We start from the raw sequence: 19,362 nt of genomic DNA on the forward strand, positions 1-19,362 counted from the left end.
CCGCGTCCCCTCAGGTCCGCCCGGGCGCTGGCGGGTCTGCGGCAGGAGCCAGGCGAGGAGACCCACGTGCGTAGATTCTCGGTGACCTTACAAGGTGGAGTGTCGGAGATGTGAACGGTTTATTGTGGGACGTACGTTGATGCTCCTCTGGTAATGCTCCCACCGTCCCATGGCAGTAAATAGTACCCTCCCCATTTCTCAGAGGAGGGACGCTGGGAGCTACCAGGCCACTCAGCACTTGGTCACAGCTGGGAACCAGCCCTCAACCTGAAGCTTCTTCCAAAAGGGGGCCACGTGGACCCTCAGGAAGGGCTTGGATTCAGGCCTGGCTCTGGTACTAGGGAGCCAGGATGGCTCGACCGTCATCTCAGCTCCATGGGCCTCTGCTTCCCCCCGTGTCACCAAAGGTACTGAGACGTGGCAGTGTCCCGGGTCCCTTCGGTTTCTGACACGGGGACGACTTGCCTGCAATCTTCAGATCTGACCTCGGTTTAGTACGGCTGTTGGGGAGATACTATGGGTTGGCCCTCACGTTGTACAGTTTCTCTCTGCTCCAACACGTGGTAGAGACGTCTCATGAGTTGCCTGGTGGAACGTGGTAAGACAGTTGCCTTTGGTGAGGGGTCCAGTCCAGGTTTATTCATTTTCTTGCTTTGTTTTACCTGTGTGTAAAATGGAGATGAAGCACTGGCGAAGGAAGGAGAAGTTTAAACCATTTGCAATCTCAAGCTTCGTAACCCAGCCTTTGTCTTTTCTATCTTATGTTCTTTTCTTGACTGAGGATTTGCCCTATTTTGGGAGCTTTTCTTTTAGAATTTGGCATCTTTGAGCATTGAGAAATGAGGCTTTTGTAGCAGAGCAGGTGGCTCAGGCTGTGATTTGGATTTTTCTCTCAGGACCCAGGTTGTAATTGGAGGTGTGGAGTAACTGTAACAAGATGTCAGAAAATACTTTACAAATAAACACGACAAACTTAAGTCAACACGTTGCATCTACAGAAAGTTTAAATCAAAGCCTTGGAGCAAGATGTATACGACTGTGTTCTAGTTGAAAGTTAACCTTGTGCAAAGCTTTGCACAAAGGCAGTCCCAACTGGCAGGAACTTGAAACATAACTGAATACGCTGCCCTAACCAAGAAATATAACAGACTGCTTACTGGGGCCCTTGGAAAAGAGAATGTGTAATCATTTTTTGATCTCTCTGATACGCATTTCTACGAATAACACTAGACTGTTTTATGGTTCATAAGGAATCAACTCCATGAAACATGATTTTGAGGCTGAGCTGGCCTACACATGTCTGAATCCCTGAAGAATCTTTAAAAAATAAGCATCAGCTTCGCCAGCAGTATCAGAGGCCTCTTATCTGCCTTGTGTTCTATTCCCCCACCTTTCTCCTTCCACTCACAGAAGACAAAGATGACCAAAGAAAATTGAGCTAATCCAACATTTGCTACATTTATTCTTTTTCTCTAATTAAGTATATTTTGCTAAGTATTCCCTCTCCTTTTCTGGCTTGGACAGGATGGATCTAAGAGGAAGACACCCAGTCATTTTAAAGGGGACGCAGGAGAGTAGATGGTAGTGTGTTATTCTGGAAAGAATAACGATGACTTTGTGTTTGTTCCTGACCTACAGATCTTGGATCCCCTGTCTACTTGTCGTGGGGCCTTTGGCACGCTACTGAATATCTCTAAGCCTTCATTTCCACATTTGCAAAATGGGAAGGATAAAAACTAGTTGATAGGGTTGTTGTGAAAATTAAAGGATATCACGAATCATATAATCATGACTTATTTCTTCTAGTTGCCCCTATCGTGAGCATTTTGAGGGTTATCTCTAGTAAAAAAAAAATGGTGACAAGAGTGGGAAGAGTTGGAAATGTTGGAAAATGGACACGTTAGTAAGATTGTGCATACTGGCCCCCTTGTGGCTGGGGATGACTTGGGTTGTGAACGGAAGAGACAGTACTCCTTCATGTATTCAATTATTACGTGAGACCCTTTCAGGCCCTCTCACCTGGAACGGGCTTCTTTGAGATGGCTGCTCTGTTAGCGTGGTTCCCAGAGTGAGTCTGTTGAGCAGAGCTCTCTGCTGATGGACATGCCATGTGATAGTAAAAATCCCTGCTGCTTTAAGCCACTGATACATTGATGTTTGTTGTTATCACAGCAGAACCTAGCTTATTTTGACTGATAAAATTCAACTTCAGATTATGGCATTTCCCTTTGGTGAATTTCATGCATCTTCATGGTTATACCTTATTCACCATCTTCCAAGTTACTGCTTAAAAAATCTGCAGTTACTATTTGTAACAGTAGTGTCTGATTTAGCAGTGACATGCCCAAGAGAACTTTTCTGAATGGCAGCATCTCTTCTGTTACTTGATTTAAGCAACGTTGACTTTTCAGCTAGTACCAGCTCCAGAGAGGCCAGTGTTCTCTTTAAAGACTCTGTATTCTGACTTGTGTTAAAGAGTCTCAGTTTTGTATCTCCAGTCTAAATCTCTTTCCTGAATTGCAGATTTGGTATCCAGTTGCTGTTTAATGACTGTGCTTGGATGTTTTATAGGTACCTCAGACTTGATTTGATTTGGCTAAAAGTTGGTTTGGCCAAAGCACTATTGTTTGTTTCCCAAATTTTACTCCACCTACTCTACACTTGTTCTTTCCTATAATTCGAATGAAACCTCAGTTTCTTATCCTGGCCTACAGGACCATGCCTGCCTCTCTGATTCCTTCATCCTTGCTCTCTCCTCCTTGTGCACTAGGACCCAGTCACATGACATTGCTTCTGATTCTTAAACATGGTTCTTTCTTTCCAGTCTCCGGCTCTCTGCATTTGCAGGTGCCTTTGCTTGGATCCCTGGATCTTCCTGCGGCAAATTTCCTTCCCATCACGGAGTCACCCTCAGGCAGCCCTCCTTGTTGGCCTCCTTTCCCATCCGTAGAGACTTGCTCCCTACCGCATTATTCCAGGGTGTCTTCTTCAGCACCATGCTTGTCAGTACCAAGATAGGAAACCATCTCACATATTTGATTAAGTGTGTCCTCTCTGCCTCCTCATCTTTCCTTAGGATGTAAGCTTGTTGAGGGCAGGGGCTCTCTGTCTGCTTCACTCTGTATCTCCCCAGGCCTGGAATAGCACTTTCCTAGAACATAAGAGGCATTACATCAATGTTGGTGCTGTAGGTTTGGGGAGGCATGGGAATGGTGCAGCGGCTGAACTTGTATATGGTTATGTCCCTTTCCCCATGAGGGACTACTGTCTGAAATATAGAAAAAACTCAGTGAATTCAATCAGCAGTCTTCATTAAAGGAATGCCTGTTAGCGAGGGAGGAAGAGGGTGGGGAGGGATAAATTGGGAGTTCAGGATTTGCAGATACTAACTACTATATATAAAATAGATAAACAACAAGGTCCTACTGTACAGCACAGAGAACTATATTCAATATCCTGTAATAGCCTATAATGAAAATATGAAAAGGAATATATATGTATATTTTTTCTTTTTTTAATTTCAGAGTTTCTTTTTTCTAGTTGAAGTATAGTCAGTTTAGTGTTGTGTCAATTTCTGATGTACAGCATAATATTTCAGTCATACATATACATACATATATTCCTTTTCATATTCTTTGTCATTTTCGTTATAGGTTGCTACAAGGTATTGAGTATAGATCCCTGTGCTCTACAATATAAACGTGTTTATCTATTTTATATACAGGAGTTAGTATCCGCAAATCTCAAACTCCTGATTTATCCCTCCCACCCCCTTTCCCCCAGGTAATGATAAGTTTGTTTTTTATGTCTGAGTCTGTTTCTGTTTTGTAAATAAGTTCATTTGTGTCTTTTTTTTTTAAATTCCACATATAAGTGATATCATATGGTAGTTTTCTTTCTCTTTCTGGCTTACTTCACTTAGAACGATGATCTGCATTCTATTCATGTTGCTGCAAATGGCGTTATTTTGTTTTTTATGGCTGAGTAGTATTCCATTGTATAAATAGACCACTTATTTATCCAGTCATCTCTAAATGGGCGTTTAGGTTATTAACATGTCTTGGCTATTGTAAATAATGCTGCTATGAACACTGCAGTGCATATATCTTTTCAAATTAAAGTTCCCTCTGGGTTGTCCAGGAGTGGGATTTCTGGATCATATGGTAAATGTATTTTTAAGGAATCTCCATACTGTTTCCCACAATGGCTGCACCAAACCACATTCTCACCAACAGTGTAGGAGGGTTCCCTTTTCTCCACACCCTCTCCAGCATTTATCATTTGTGGACTATTGAATGATGGCCATTCTGACTGGTGTGAGGTGATACCTCATTGTAGTTTAGATTTGCATTTCTCTGATAATTAGGAATATTGAGCATTTTTTCTTGTGCCTATTGGCGATTTGCATGTCTTCACTGGAGAATTGCTTGTTTAGATATTCTGCCCATTTTTGGATTGGGTTTTTTTGTTGTTGTTGTTATTAAGCTGTACGAGCTGTTTACATATTCTGGAAATTAAGCCCTTGTCAGCCTCCGCATTTGCAAATATTTTCTCCCATTCTGTAGGTTGTCTTTTTGTTTTGCTTATGGTTTCCTTTGCTGTGCAAAAGCTTCTAAGTTTAATTAGGTCCCATTTGTTTATTTTTGCTTTTATTTCTATTGCCTGGGTAGACTGCCCTAGAACATTGCTAAGATTTATCTCAGAATATGTTTTGCCCATGTTTTCTTTTAGGAGGTTCATAGTATCTTGTTTTATGCTTAAGTCTTTAAGCCGTTTTGAGCCTATTTTTGTGTATGTTGTGAGGGAATGTTCTAACCTCATTGATTTATGTGTGGCTGTCCAGCTTTCTCCCAGTATCACTTGTTGAAGAGACTGTCTTTTCTCCATTGTATATTCTTGCCTTCTTTGTTGAAAATTAATTGACTGTAAGTCTGTGGGTTTATTTCTGGACTCTCTATTCTGTTCCATTGATCCATATGTCTGTTTTTGTGTAAATATCATGCTGTTTTGATTACTGTAGCTCTGTAGTATTGACTGAAGTCTGCAAGGGTTATTTCTCCTTTTTCTTCAGTATTGCTTTGGCAATTCTAGGCCTTTTGTGATTCCATATACATTTTAGAATTATTTGTTCAAGTTCTGTGAAAAATGTCCTGGGTAATTTGACAGGGATCATGTTAAATCTGTAGATTGCTTTTGGTAGTATGACTATTTTCACAGTGTTAATTCTTCCATCCAAGAGCATGAGATGTCTTTCCATTTCTTTAAATCATCTTTAATTTCCTTAGCCAGTGTTTTGTAGTTCTCCATGTATAAGTCTTTCATCTCCTTGGTCAGGTTTATTCCTAAGTATTTTATTTTATTTTTTGATGTGATTTTAAAAGGAATTGTTTCTTTACCTTCCTTTTCTGATAGTTCATTGTTAGTGTAAAGAAATGCAATTGATTTCTGTATGTTAATCTTATATGTGTATGTATAAATGAATCACTATATGTATACCAGAAATTAACTCAACATTGTAAATTGACTGTACTTCAGTTAAAACAAACAAACAAAAGAATGCCTATTAGGCACTAAGCTAACGACTGGGCATAAAATAGGTTTCATCTCAGCCTTCCCCAAGACTCTTAAGGATCTAATTACAGCTTTCATTCATGGTGTGTATTTTATGTGCCAGGCTCTGTGATAGGCACTTTATGTATATTACCTCATTTCACCCTCACACTTGCCCTTTGGTACCCCTGTGGTATGTTTTCCTAAATATTTGCTGCTCTTTCTCTTCCAGGCACATGGTGTCATCACACTCCTGATCCCCTTTGTTGGGTGGGGCCTTATGATTAGTTCTGGCCAAAGAACAGACTTAAGGCTAATGTGCCATGTGCCACTTTCTGGGGCGTGGCCCTTGGGTGCCACCAAGAGGGTCTCTGGAGCTTGTATTCCCTCTGGCACAGCCACCAGGTGCGTGGAAGGAGGCTGCCCTATCGGCCTGGTTCCTGAATGTGTTTGGAGCAGGGCTCTCTCGTTGACCTGGGAGGACATGTGTGTGATCAAGAAATGCCCCTTTGCTATTTCAGGACATGGAGAGTTGGAGCTTACGTGTTACTCCAGCATCACCTAACACATTCTGACTGATGTGTGAGGTACAGTGATGCCACTTTATAGATGAGACACTTCATGCTCAGGGAGGTGACTCACCCAGGGTCACTCAGCTAGCAAGCGGGGCACCAAGACTACAGTATTTTTACTGTTCAGTGGTTACATTGTTTTTAACAGATACACAAATTTAACCAGTACAAACTTCATTCACTGATTTTTTTCAAGAAATATGTATCTTTAGTTTCTCTAAATCAATCTTAATCTGACTCTAAGCTCCCATCTCACATAGTGGTGGGAAATTCAGTCTCATTGGTCTTTTTTGTATCTTTACTTTTTTCTTCCCTAGACTTTACAGAATATCCCAGGGGTCATCTCTGGAGTACACAGTTTTGGGAGACCTAGTCGACCTCATGGTTACCCCTAATGCTCTGTGTGGTCCCTGAACATCTGGAGAGTTTACTGATTCAGTGACACACTTAGACAAAGGAATCAGTTCAATCCTAGGTACCCGTGTCTAGAGACCTGCGTCTCTCAAAGGTCCTGCCACTTCCCCTAGGCCTGGGAAGCAGGGTCTTTTCATTCTCACTGTACTGGGCATCTTCAGATCTCTGAGCTTTCCTCTCCCTCCCTGCTTTCCTGCTTCCCTTCCACTCTCCTTTCCTCCCTCCCTTTCTTCCTTCCCTTCTTTCCCAATATTTATAGAGTGTCCCTATAAAACAGGGACTAGCCTTTGTGTTGGGGGTAGAGAAGTGAAATGGACAGAAACTCTTGCCCTCAGGATGTTCAATAACAGAGAGTCATAGAGATACAGACAACAAATAAAACCAATAAGCAAATTGTATCAAAGCTTGGAAGAGTTTGGTGCTACAGAGAAGCAAAGTAAGGAAGAGGGATGGGAGGTGTTGGGAGGAGGTCAGGATGAACCTCGCATTTTGCACAAGGCAAAATAGGTGATGAAACAAACTGGCGTATTTCTGGAAGAAAGGAATTCCTGGCAGAGGGAAATGAACATGGAAATGTGAAGAGGGCAGAACAGCATGCCTGGGATGCTCTGGAAACAGCTAGGAGCCTGGTGTGGAGATGGAATGAACTGTGTTGGGGCAGACCAAGCCCCATCTTTTATTTGGAATAAGAGGGGAGCCACGGGAGGAATCTGGGCGGGAGTGATGTGATCTGATTTCCATTCTAAAGGGGAGGGAGGGTAGAGGGCAAGAAGTGAAGCAGGAAGAACACTTAAGGTGCTATTTCAATAATTTCTTTCAGTATTGGGGCGCCTCCCTCCTCTGTCCCATGTTTAGGTACCACCCCACCTCCTTCAAATGTGCTCCCTCCCTCCTCTTCCTTGCTCAGGGAAAGCTGGCTGCATGTGTTTGAAGACTTTCCCAGAACCAAAATGACCTCCACAACCTGTACACACCTTCTAAATTGGGCTGGCTTCTAAAGTTAGGGGACACCAAGGCTCACCTGATCTTGGAGCGCAAGAGAAAAGTGAAAAGCCCAAAACACAAATAGTGCTCATTTTTTCTGAATATTTCACAGCAGGCAGCAGCAACAAAACACTAATGATCTCAATAGATATCCTATCCCCCAGACATTGTGTTAACAGGTGATCCAAGTAGGTACAAGTTACCTGAAAGTATGGGGAGAAGAGATAAGGAAGAAGAGAACTGGAAGCGTGCTCATGTGTGTAGATGGGGAAGAGGCACCTTCTAGCAATTAAGGTAGAATTTCTAGGGACAGGCAGAGGCAAAGGCAAACACTCCAGATGTTGTAGACAACGTATAGAACATCCAGTTAAATTTGCATTTCAGATAAACAATGAAGAGTCTTTTGAGTATGTTGGAAATATCTTATGGAACATACTTAACACTAAAAAAATTGTTCACTGTTTTTTGAAAAGCAAATTTAACGGGTGGTCCTGCATTTTTATTTGCTGAATCTTGCAACTCTAATCACAGATGATGTTTGAATATAGCCGTGGTTGAGAACCACAGCCTGATTCTTCAAAGATGTGTGTCCTCTAGGCAAAGAAGTGGGAAATGAGAAATATGGAGATTTGGGTGGAAAAACAATACAGGAACAATGGCAGAGCTTGGAAGAGCCTGGCTCATTTTGTAAGAGAGGGAGAGAATTACATTAATTACGTAAAATGTGTTTTAGAACCTTTGGCTTACTTCTTTCTTACCTCCCTTCCGTGTAGAAGAAAGATGTATTTGTCAATGACCGAGGCTAACATTAATCATGACAGTTTATTTGTCTTTATACTGCATTTCTGATTTAATGTGCTAGTTGAGGCATAGTTGTTTCATGAAAAAGAAGTCATCACAATGATTTTTTTTGTCTCCTGGACCCTCAGGATAATAAATTAAGTGTTCACATAAGCCTTGTTGACACAGAGGGGAAGTTTCTGACTCAAAAGATCCCAAACCAAGAAAATGAGACTTTAGATGAACACAGTGTCTCCCTCCCTGTTGTCACAGGCAGGGTCCCCTGGGGCTATTTATTGCTGATGGATGAAAACAGCCATTCCTCAGACTGGTCATGATTGTCCACCTACTGGGAAGTCCATCCATAATGTACGTATTTCAGATGTTTCCGGCGTGGAACATTTATCCTTTTAATACTTGACCTACAGCACGTATGTGTGATGACTCTCATATATTAGGTGCTCCGGCTTCATGCACTTCTCTTTGCTCCAGTGGGAACTATTTTAAATAGACTTTCTTTGGAGTCATGAAAATCCTCAGAGTTTGAAGGAAATTCTCTGAAGTATCTGTCTCGTTAAATTTTTGATACTACAAGGAAACTGGATTTTGCACATTTTGCAATTTGCTCAGTTTGGGCAGGGTAAACATTTATTAAATACCTCCCAGGTGTGAGCCCCTGGACTTGGGAGGCAGTGGGTGGATAGTGGCATGGCATTTGTATTTCACAGGATTAGAATTCAAGTTCCAAAGTCACTTCCCTTTGACACTATACTATTTGGCAGTTTCTAGTATGAAATAGGGTGTCAATCTGAATCCAAATCCTAATAATGCTAATTCAAATACTAAGCCAATACCAATTCTAACACTTGTATTAATACTGTTGCTGATACTGATAGCAACATCAATTGCAAAAGCAATTCCTGTTCTGACACTCTGTAGTAGTCAGGGTTCTCCAGAGAAGCAGAATCAAGAGAATATGTAGATATAGAGAAGATGATTTATTTTAAGGAATCAGCTCACACAATTATGGACACTGGTAGGTCCAAAATCTGCAGGCTGGGCCAGCAGGCTGGAGTCCCAGGTTAGGAACAGATGCTTCCTTTTGAGTCTGAAGGCCGACTGCTTTCTTTCATGCAGGGGAGGTCAATCTTGGTTCCAGTTGGCCTTCAACTGATTGGTGGGGGCCCACCCACCTTATGAGGGGCAGTCTGCTTTACTCAAAGTCCACTGATTTAAATATTAATCTCATCTAAAAGCACTCTCACAGAACCATCCAGCATAATATTTTACCAAGGCCCAGCCAAGTTGACACATAAAATTAATTATCACACATAGGTATAGATACTAATATTAAGATGTACTAATATTGTATTAGTCAAGAGTTTCACCAGAGAAACATATCCAGTGATTGATTGATTGATTGACTGATTGATTGACTGATTGACTGATTGCAGAAAATTGGCTTGTACCATTGTGGGAGCTGGCTGGCCAAGTCTGAAATCTGTAGGGCAGGCCATCAGGGAGGACACACTAGAATTCTTAGGTAGAAGCTGATGCTGCCTTCCACAGGTGGAATTTCTTCTGAAAAGTCTCAGTTCTGCTCTTAAGATCTTTCAACTGACTGAGTCAGATAACCTCCTTTACTTAAAGGCAACTGATTGTGAGAGTTAAGCACATCTACAAAATGCCTTCACAGCACCACCTCACTTATTGTTTGCTTGACACATTGGTTACTCCAGCCTACAACTAGCCAAATTGACACATGAAACTACCATCACAAACCTAGCGCAGCATGCACACGACTTGGCAGATACATGTATCCAGTCATTTCTAGCTAGGATGGTGAGAGAGACAAAGGAAGACTATATATTAATCCCGATATTCAGAAGTTTATGATATAATACAAGAGATATGATTAGACTCAAGTATTTATATGACAAGGTAGTAAATAAACCAACAACTGACATTTCCTGTACTGTTGGAATGTACTGGTCACTGGGTTAAGAGCTTCATATGTGTGTGTGTGTGTGTGTGTGTGTGTGTATAGAGAGAGTTGATTTACAATGTTGCATTAGTTTCAGATATACAGCAGTGGTTCAGATATATATATATATATATATATATATATATATATATATATATCTCAAAATGATCTGAAAAAAGATATCTATATTCTTTATATATATATGTAGGTTATATAAAATTATTACAAGCTATTGAATATAGTTCCCTGTTCTATACAGTAGGACCTTGTTGCTCATCTATTTTATATGTAGTAATGTGTCTGTTAACCCTAGATTCCCAATTTATCCCTCCCCCACCCCTTTCCCCTTTGGTGACCATAAGTTTGTTTTCTATGTCTGTGAGTCTGTTTCTGCTTTGTAAATAAGCTTATTTGTATCATTTTTTAGATTCCACATATAAGCGATATCATGTGATATTTGTCTTTTTTCTGTCTGATTTATTATGATACATACTAAATACTCTAGGTCCATCCATGTTGCTGCAAATGGCATTATTTCATTCTTTTTCTGTGGCTGAGTAATCACATATGTTTTTATATTTCATTTTCATGCAGCTCTATAAGATAAATATTATTATTTGTATTTTTCAGTAGAAACACTGAGTCTTAGGAAGTTTAAATTATTTGCCTAAGATCACACAGCTAACAAGTCTTAGAATGAGGATGCTCATCTGGGACCAGCCAACAGTTTTAGCCAAGATAGGAAGAATGAAGTTTGGTGGAAGGGAAACAGAGGAAGTGTTCAGTGGAGCTGGAGACTGGAGAGTCATGGGGGAGGTGGCACTGAGCCAGGCCTGTGGTGGGGGGACTTGAGTGGATAGAATGGAGAATGCAGGATTGAGGAAGAGCAGGATTTTCTACCAGGAGGAGCAAAGACTTGGGGGCGGACATATATGTGGGGCACGGGGTTCTCTAGCATGATGGCAGTGCCCTCCATCAAGGGAGTATGAGAGGAGCCGGGGTGCATAGACACAACTCTCAAGATATCTTTGGGTTGGGTAGATTTCTCAGGAAAATCACTTAATATGCTGAGTTTGGTGCAATGAAGTATCACCTCACACCAGTCAAAATAGCCATCATTAAAAAGTCCATAAACAAAAAATGCTGAAAAGGGTGTGGAGAAAAGGGAACCCTCCTACAGTGTAGATGGGAATGTAACTTGATGCAGCCATTATGGAAAACAGTTTGGAAATTCCTTAAAAAACTAAAAATAGGCTTACCATATGATCCAGCAAATCTACTCTTGGGCATGTGTCTAGAGAAGACTCCAGTTTTAAAAGGCACGTGCACCCCAATGTTCACAGCAGCACTATTTACAATAGCTAAGACATGGAGGCAACCTAAATGTCCTTTGACAGATGATTGGGTAAAGAAGATGTGTGTACACACACACAAACACACAAAATGGAATACTACTCAGCCATAAAAAAGAATTAAATAATGCCATTTGCAGCAACATGGATGGATGTAAACGTTATCATACTAAGTGAAGTAAGTCAGAAAAAGACAAATATCGTATGATATCACTTACATGTGGAATCAAAAAATGATACAAATGAACTTATTTACAAAACAGAAACAGACAGACATAGAAAACAAATTTATAGTTACCAAAGAGGAAAGGGGGAGGAGGGATAAATTATGAGTTTGGGATTAGCAGATACACACTACTATGTATAAAATAGATAAACAGCAAGGTCCTACTCTATAGCACAGGGAACTATACTTAATATCTTGTCATGAACTATCATGGAAAAGAATCTGAAAAAGAATATGTACATGTATGTATAACTGAATCATTATGCTCTACACCAGAAACTAATGCAACATTGTGAATCAACCACACTTTGATAAAAGTAACTAAATAAAATAAGTAAAAAATAAAAGTGTAGCTCAAAAAGAAAAAAAAAAGATGCTGAGTTTGGTTTCTCGATTAACAGTACTGCCCAGCCCCCCTTCCGTAGAAGCACAAGTAAAACCAGGAGCCCAGGAGGCAGAAACTGTCAGTGATGCGGTCCACTAATGTTACTGGTAACAGTGAGAAGAGGAAGAAGAGGAGGAGGAGAAGAAGGTGAGGAGAAAGGAGGGAGCCTTCTGAGAATGTCACTTCTTCTCAGAGCCTGTGATTTTTGTGGCTCATTTGTAGGAAAGTGAGCTTACCTGCCGTGCTCGGGTAACTTTTTGGGACACGTTCTCATTGTTTTCTTAAAGCCCTAAGCCGTAAGGAAAATCACTGAGAAACGGAGGATTTGAGTATCTGAAAGCTGTGAGGCCAACCTGGCCAAGGCATTTTTTTGGGTGCAAAATTTATAAAATGCCTTGGAAGTATTTTCCACGGCACATTCGGTGACTTCACTCAGCCCTGCTTAAATGGTCTATTTGGGTTTTGAGTTCATAAAGCCCCTCTCTCTCCCTCTCGTCTCCCTGCTCAGGTTCATGTCCAGATAAAACAGCTAACTCAAATATGGTGTAAAAATATAAGCCCCTTTTCGCCTGGCTTTTCATGCTGCGCCCCAAAGTGTGCCTGGGTGTTGAAAGTGAAAAGGGGGTGGGGCTGGGGGGGAGGGTGTTTTTCCAGCCCAGGTTATGAGAGTGGGCACTTTCTGGAGCTTACAGCCAGAGCAGTTGCACCCTCATTGCCATGGAAACCATTCAGGATGATGCCCGCATGCAGTGGTCGGTTGAGAGCTAGAAAACTTGCCAAAGTCAGCAGCTGGAGTAAGTAGAGTAAATCAAGTTAAGAGGGAACGGGACAAGATTTTGGAAAAGGAGAGAATACATGGGTCAAACCATTAACCAGACCTGCAGGGTTAAGATGATGAGATATAAATTGACTGGTATTTCCTGAGTTTAGGAAAGGAAGTCTGGATGGGATTTATATCTGGTCCTCTGGCCCTCAGGGCCCTGTTGGTACCTCCCATCCCTGCCGCCTGCCTGCCCAGTGGGCCTCAGGTGTGGAGCATTTAGAGCAGGATGGGGCGCAAGCCAGAAAGCTCTGGGTTTTGCAGCTATAAATACATTTATCCAGCCCGTCATCCTCAATTAGAGCTGGAGTGCCCACAATGCCGTGCTCTTCCTACAGGCTGCAGGGAGGCCACACAGGGTGCCCTAAGCTCTCCTTTCTGGTCTTTAAAAACCTTTTCTCTTCATGTCCTGACAGTTACCTGTGGGGCACAGCCTTGCCCCTGTTGGAACCATGACAGTGAGAATAATGGCCATGTTGGGCTTGGCGGGAAGGGGACTCTGCCTCTAGGCAAGGCAGGAGGTTGGTTTGGCCATGGGAGATCCTCCTCTGTCTGCCTGGCTTCACTGACTCAGGTGTTGATGGGGGAGCTGTACTCTGGTCTGTGTTGTCACAAAGGTGACAATAAATTCTTGTACCCATCTTTTTTTTTTTTTTATTTTTACTTAACCTTCCGATTGTCTTGGGAGAGAGGTAGTAGTGGTTATTTGTTCCACTTTACAGATGAGGAAATTGGAGCTCAGAGCGCTTAAGTGGCTCACCCACGGCCACATAAGCCATGTACACAGAGGTCAGACTATGATGTTGATAGTTACTCTCATTTTATAAATAAAGAAACTAAGGCTCAGAGAGGCTAACAAAGTACAGGGACACATAGTGAGCAAGATTTGGAGCGAGGTCTTAAATGCAATACAGTCAGAGTCTGTCTGACTTCACAGCATCACTGAATTCCACCTGCTCTGAAATCCTGCCCTCCCTACTGCTGTCCCTGTAAGGACTCCTAGAAAATGCCAGATGGGGCCTCTGGAATTGAAGAAGATGGCTGTTGTCTTCCTCTGTCACCCCATATTGGTTTCTCTAAGCTCTCCTCACTATCCATTTATTCATCCATCCATCCTTCTGTCCATTTATTCATCCATTCATCTTTCAGTCCATTCATCCATCCATCCATCCATCCACTCAAACAATCACCAAGTACTCATTGTATCAGGACCTGATCTGGGTGCTGGGAACACACTTGTGAATAAGTTGTAAACCCAGGAGTCATCCATGATTCCAGTTTTTCCTTATTTTCAGTATCTCCACATTTTAGTCCATTGCTGTCAACACCACCTCCAGCCAGGAAGCCATTCCTTTCTCTTCTCTGCATGGTTCCATCCTACCTAAGGACCTCATCATCTCAGTGATAGCCTTCTGTGTTTTTTCCTGTGTCCACTAGTTCATTCTCTACCCAGCAGCAAGAGTAGCTTTTTAAAAAGCTACATCAGATCACTTCATTCCCCTGCTTCAAATCTCCCAATGGCTTTTCACTCTACTTAGAAAAAAGATGGCCCCCTTATCATGATGACTTTTCATAATCTGTACCCCCTCAATGAGTCTCTGACTTCATCTCCTATTGTTGCTACTCATTCTCTCTCTCCAGCCAAGCTAGTTTTGCTTCTGTTCTTCACACACCTCGTTCCTGCCTCAGGACTTTGGCCCCGCATCCCCCTGCCTGGATGACAGTATTCTGGGGCTGGTTCCTTCCTGTGCTCCTGTCTCAGCCCTGCTGTGGGTGCCTGGGAACGTTTCTTGGCATCCTGTCTAAAGAAACCACTGCCTTCCTCCACCACATTTCTCTATTCTGGTATCACTTATGACTCTAGTATCATTTGTAATTTGTTTATTTTCTTTCTCTGCCCATTAGAATTCAATCCTGTGAGGCCAGGGACCAGGTATCTCTCCTTCACTGCTGTGTTTGCAACACTTCAAGCAGTGTTTATGTGAGGGAGCACTCTGCAAATGTTTGTTGAAAAAACAAGATGGGTAGATATGATCCCTGCCTTTATAGAGCTTATAATCTAGCTGGAGAGATGAAAATTACAAGTGTTTATTAATATTACCAGATACGTGATGACACACATGATTTCAGAATCCCTGATTCTGGTGCTGTTTTCAGCAGCTGCTCTCATCTCCAGGATCCATGTTGGCTCCTGATGCCCTTTGTCCACATTTTGAGTGTGGGGTGGGGAGAGAGATCAGAGCGCATCTGTTCAACAAATGTTTTGATTGGTCAGCCGCTGGAAAAGACTTCTGGGAGTGATAAAAATCAGAATGAAAACTTGTGTTATTTCTGTTCTGCAGGAAATTAAAGACCTAAACCTTGGCATCTTTTGTGAGTTTGCACCTAAGAGTCCTACTTCTGCCCTCTGAAGTCTTGCAGAATATATCTGATGTCTTTTTGAACTAAAATATGTTCATTTCCAGTATTTTGTAATGTATAGCCAAGTAGAGAGAAGAATATAAAATTACCTAAAATCCCACCAGAGATAAAAGCTATTAATACATTGGTGTTTTTCCTGCCTGTGTTTCTTGGTATGTGATATATAAATCCATCCATCTCTATCCGTTTATCTAGAACTTTTCACAAATTTGAGATCATGGAGTATGTACAAAGTGGTATGTTTTCAGACTGAGAAGAGTCAGTGAGGAGAGATTGGATGAGGGCTGTGGGTGGGCAGGGCCAGGCTCATGTAAGCCCCGTAAAACACTGTGGGAAGGTTGGCTTTTATGCTGAGTGTTACGGGAAGGCACTGGAGAATTTTAAGAAATGATACAGTTTACATTTTAGGCAGCCTGTTCCTATATTCTCCCCACACTGGAGGCAGGCAGGAAATTAGGAGACAGGTAAGAGATGGGAAGGGGACAGAATAAGGAGGTGGGCAGGAGTAGCAGAAGTGTAGAGGACTTGCTGCTGGACTAGACACTGAGATGTGAAAGAAAGGGAGGAATTCTGTCAGTGAACTCATGCACACAGGGCTCTCACATAATGATGCTCTGGGTACCCTAACTATTTTAAGAAGTGCATTGGATTCAAGACACAGTCAAAGATAATAGAAAGGGTTTACGAACTTAACGGACAAGGCGAGAAACTGACCTGCAATAATATGATATATTACCATGATTAACTGCTTTCATAAGAAGAGATGATGACTATTTGATCACTTCGTTTTAAAAAGAGGGAGGTGCCTAGGTGTCAGTAAATTTCCTTCTGTCCAAACAAGAATGATTAACTTCAATTATGACTGCCTTTGGAGAAGTGTGCAGGCCTTTTCATGTGTTTCAAGGTATTTCATTTAGACATTTTGGAAAAACATACATCTCTATTCATAGCAATGGTTACTGTTCTGATTTATAAGTTCTGCTCCACTGTAAATCATTCAAAACTCAAAAATTAAATTTTATGGCATAACACTTTGATGGCTCTATGCCTGAGCAAAGGGCAGGAGGAATGCAATTTTTCTTACTGCCAATTACGATTGGACTTCTTTTCGTTATGTCTTTTTTTTTCAGTAGAGCAGACGGTACAAGTCATACATGTATGTATGGTACACTAATGCTCTGTTAAAAAAGCTATTCAAAATTTGACTTAAAAAATGGTATGCCTTTCATCATTAGTTCAATCTTATTTAGTTTTAGAATTATGTATCCCAAGCATACTAGAAATTTAATATAAATTCCCATGTCTAGAGCATAGAGAATGTCTGTGGGGCTTGGCCATTTAATTGCATTGGGTACAAAAATGAATTATTCAGTTATACCCACATCAGCAGGAGTGGGTCTTTATACAGATGTGCTTGCTCTTTCTGACAGTACTCAATTCTCTTTTCATGTACATATATATTTATATATATTTTGCCTCTCTCCCAGGAGAATGGGATTAGTTTGTCTTCCTTATTCGAGGCAAGGAAGGAAGCCACATCTGTTGAGTGACTACTGTGTTCAGGCCTGGGATGCTCTAACACACTGTCACCGGGTCTCCCCTACTGTCCTTCATCGCCCTAGTTTTACAGGTGATAAATGAGAGTCAGAGAGGTTCAGAGACTTTCAAAGTGTCATACAGATTCTAAATCATTGAGACAGGATTCGAACTCAGATCTGTTTGGTGCCATGCTATGCTATTTCCTCTTCACTGCGGGGAAAAATGAAATGTGTTCCTTGGAGCCTTTGTTCTCACGTTCAGCTAAAGACAACATGTCTTCTTGCTTATTAGCCTGACACGTAATATTTGAGGGTTTCTCCCTTGAAGAGTGTTTGTGCTGTTATTTGTTATCCAAGTAGTTATAAGAAAGAAAAGGAGAGCTGGATAAAAAACAAGATGATTTAATAAGTACTCACTGAGCAAGTTCTGGGCACCGTGCTGGTTGCTGAGGGGGAGTTCCCAGGGATGAGTTAGATGGTTCTGAACAACCTCTGCCTCTAGGAGCTGGTCGGAGGGCGCGCGGACTGCAGGGACCACACTGTGATTCTGTGGTGGAGGCTGGGCGCAGGGAGAAGGCTGCAGACCACGCCGCCGGCCATGGGGAAGGAGCCCTAATGGGGAGGTGGCACTTGGGCTGGACTTTGAAGATGAGTAGCAGTCCGAGAGGCAGAGCAAACAGGACAGGATTTCAGACTCAGGGACCAGCATGAGGTCGGCTCACCCTGAGTGGTTGAGAGGCATGTGTTTACCTGTTCCCTTATTTCTAGCATCTTACTCAGGGAGAAGATTCCGGCAGGTTGTTGCCTCAGAACAGAAGGCAGGTCAGAGCCTGGCAATTGGGTTTGGGAGTCTGTCCTGAGGGGACAAAGGTGTCTGGAGAAGCAGGCTCACCTGTTGAGCCTTTAGTCAGCCATGAGGGGAACATGAGTTCCAGCTGCCAGGGCTGAGCCAGAGCCCCAGGGAACGTCTCAGCGTACCCAGCCCTGACTGGGTACAGGTTATTTTATTGTGGCTTAGAACCACCGTTAGATCTTTTGTGAGAAAAGATTTCTGTAAATCTATATTCCATGTTGATACAAATAGAAATATTTTGCATTAAGATAATTCTCCTCCTCTGTATCAGCATGACTACAAGAACATCCATTCCTTATGTTGTATAGCAGTTAACAATTTGTACATTCCGTGTACACACCAGTCACCTGCAGTCAACCACATAATCATGAAGGCTTCTCTGAGGCACCCACATATCCCTTTATTTACAATCTTCATTTCTCCAGAAAGTTATTCACGAAGGTTAGATGACATTTCTAGGGAGAATAAACCTAAAATGAAGGGGAAAATTTTGGCAAAGAGCGAAGTGTAAGAAAGGAAGATGGCACCATGAATGGGATGGGAACGGAAAAGACATGCTGTAACGACCTCTCATGTGAGAGAGAAAGTTGCAAGTTTGGGATTAAATTTTTGGCAGCTGAAGATACTGTTCCTCTGGTTGGTTATTTAATATGACACTCACCCCTGTCGAGAGAATGCGATTTTGCATGTACGTGTCTCGTCGCTGCTCCTAGTGGGAACCCTGGGTGGGCAGGGCCCATGGTGCCTTCGCCTTCAGACTTAGTGTCTTACATGTTAAAATGATTAAATAAAACAGATGTCTAGCTGAATAAAGAAGAGACTTTAGCAACCTGAACAGTGCTGTTCCCATTTTACAGATGAGTAAGAGAAGGTAGACCTGGATCAGAAGCAATGCCCTTTGACTCTTATTCTAATTCTTGATTGTCTAGATCCTGATGTTCTTTTTTGGTCCTCATTCAGCCATTGCAAACTCTGCAGACGTTGAAGAATGAGGTGCTCCTCAGACGAGGCTGAGCAGCCCTTCACACACGTCTGCGTTTGGCTAGAACGGGCGTCATGGGACACAAGGCCCTTTGATATTTTCATTTCCTTTTTGGTGTTTTTTTTCCCTTAGAATTGAGAAGTTGGTTTCTCTCAGCCTTTGTTCTTTGTCCATAATCACAGCATTGCCTAATAGCTTTGTGTTAATGACCATCGCGCCAAACAGCAGATGGTAAAGGGGGAGTATCGGGTCTGTGAATCACGTGGAATTTATGCAGAGTCCTCTAAGAACTCGTATCACAGAGTTCTGCAAACGATTACGCCTCTCTGCTGTAGCTGTTGTCTTTTACGTCAGTCTTTGGAGCCTGCTTTGACTTCAATGACTAGCAACACCCTTACACAATAAGGACCTTGCCACGACAGCCTGTGGCAGCTGACGCATTGCAAATACTCTTGGTCTCCGGGTTCGATTCTTCCAGGAAAATATCGGGACTCTGGGCTG

General features: G+C 42.1%; 1 long non-coding RNA gene across 1 annotated transcript; it reads left to right on the forward strand.

Annotated features, from left to right (window-relative positions):
- Positions 1 to 104: 104 nt before the first annotated feature.
- On the forward strand, positions 105 to 15,517 carry LOC140688053 (uncharacterized). Its single transcript, XR_012062750.1, has 5 exons — positions 105 to 150; positions 8,574 to 8,669; positions 12,264 to 12,394; positions 12,940 to 13,041; positions 15,410 to 15,517. It is a non-coding gene; the product is annotated as an uncharacterized lncRNA (long non-coding RNA).
- Positions 15,518 to 19,362: the final 3,845 nt, after the last annotated feature.

This window comes from Vicugna pacos, chromosome 2 (genome assembly GCF_048564905.1).
Source record: "Vicugna pacos chromosome 2, VicPac4, whole genome shotgun sequence".
NCBI lineage: Eukaryota > Metazoa > Chordata > Mammalia > Artiodactyla > Camelidae > Vicugna > Vicugna pacos.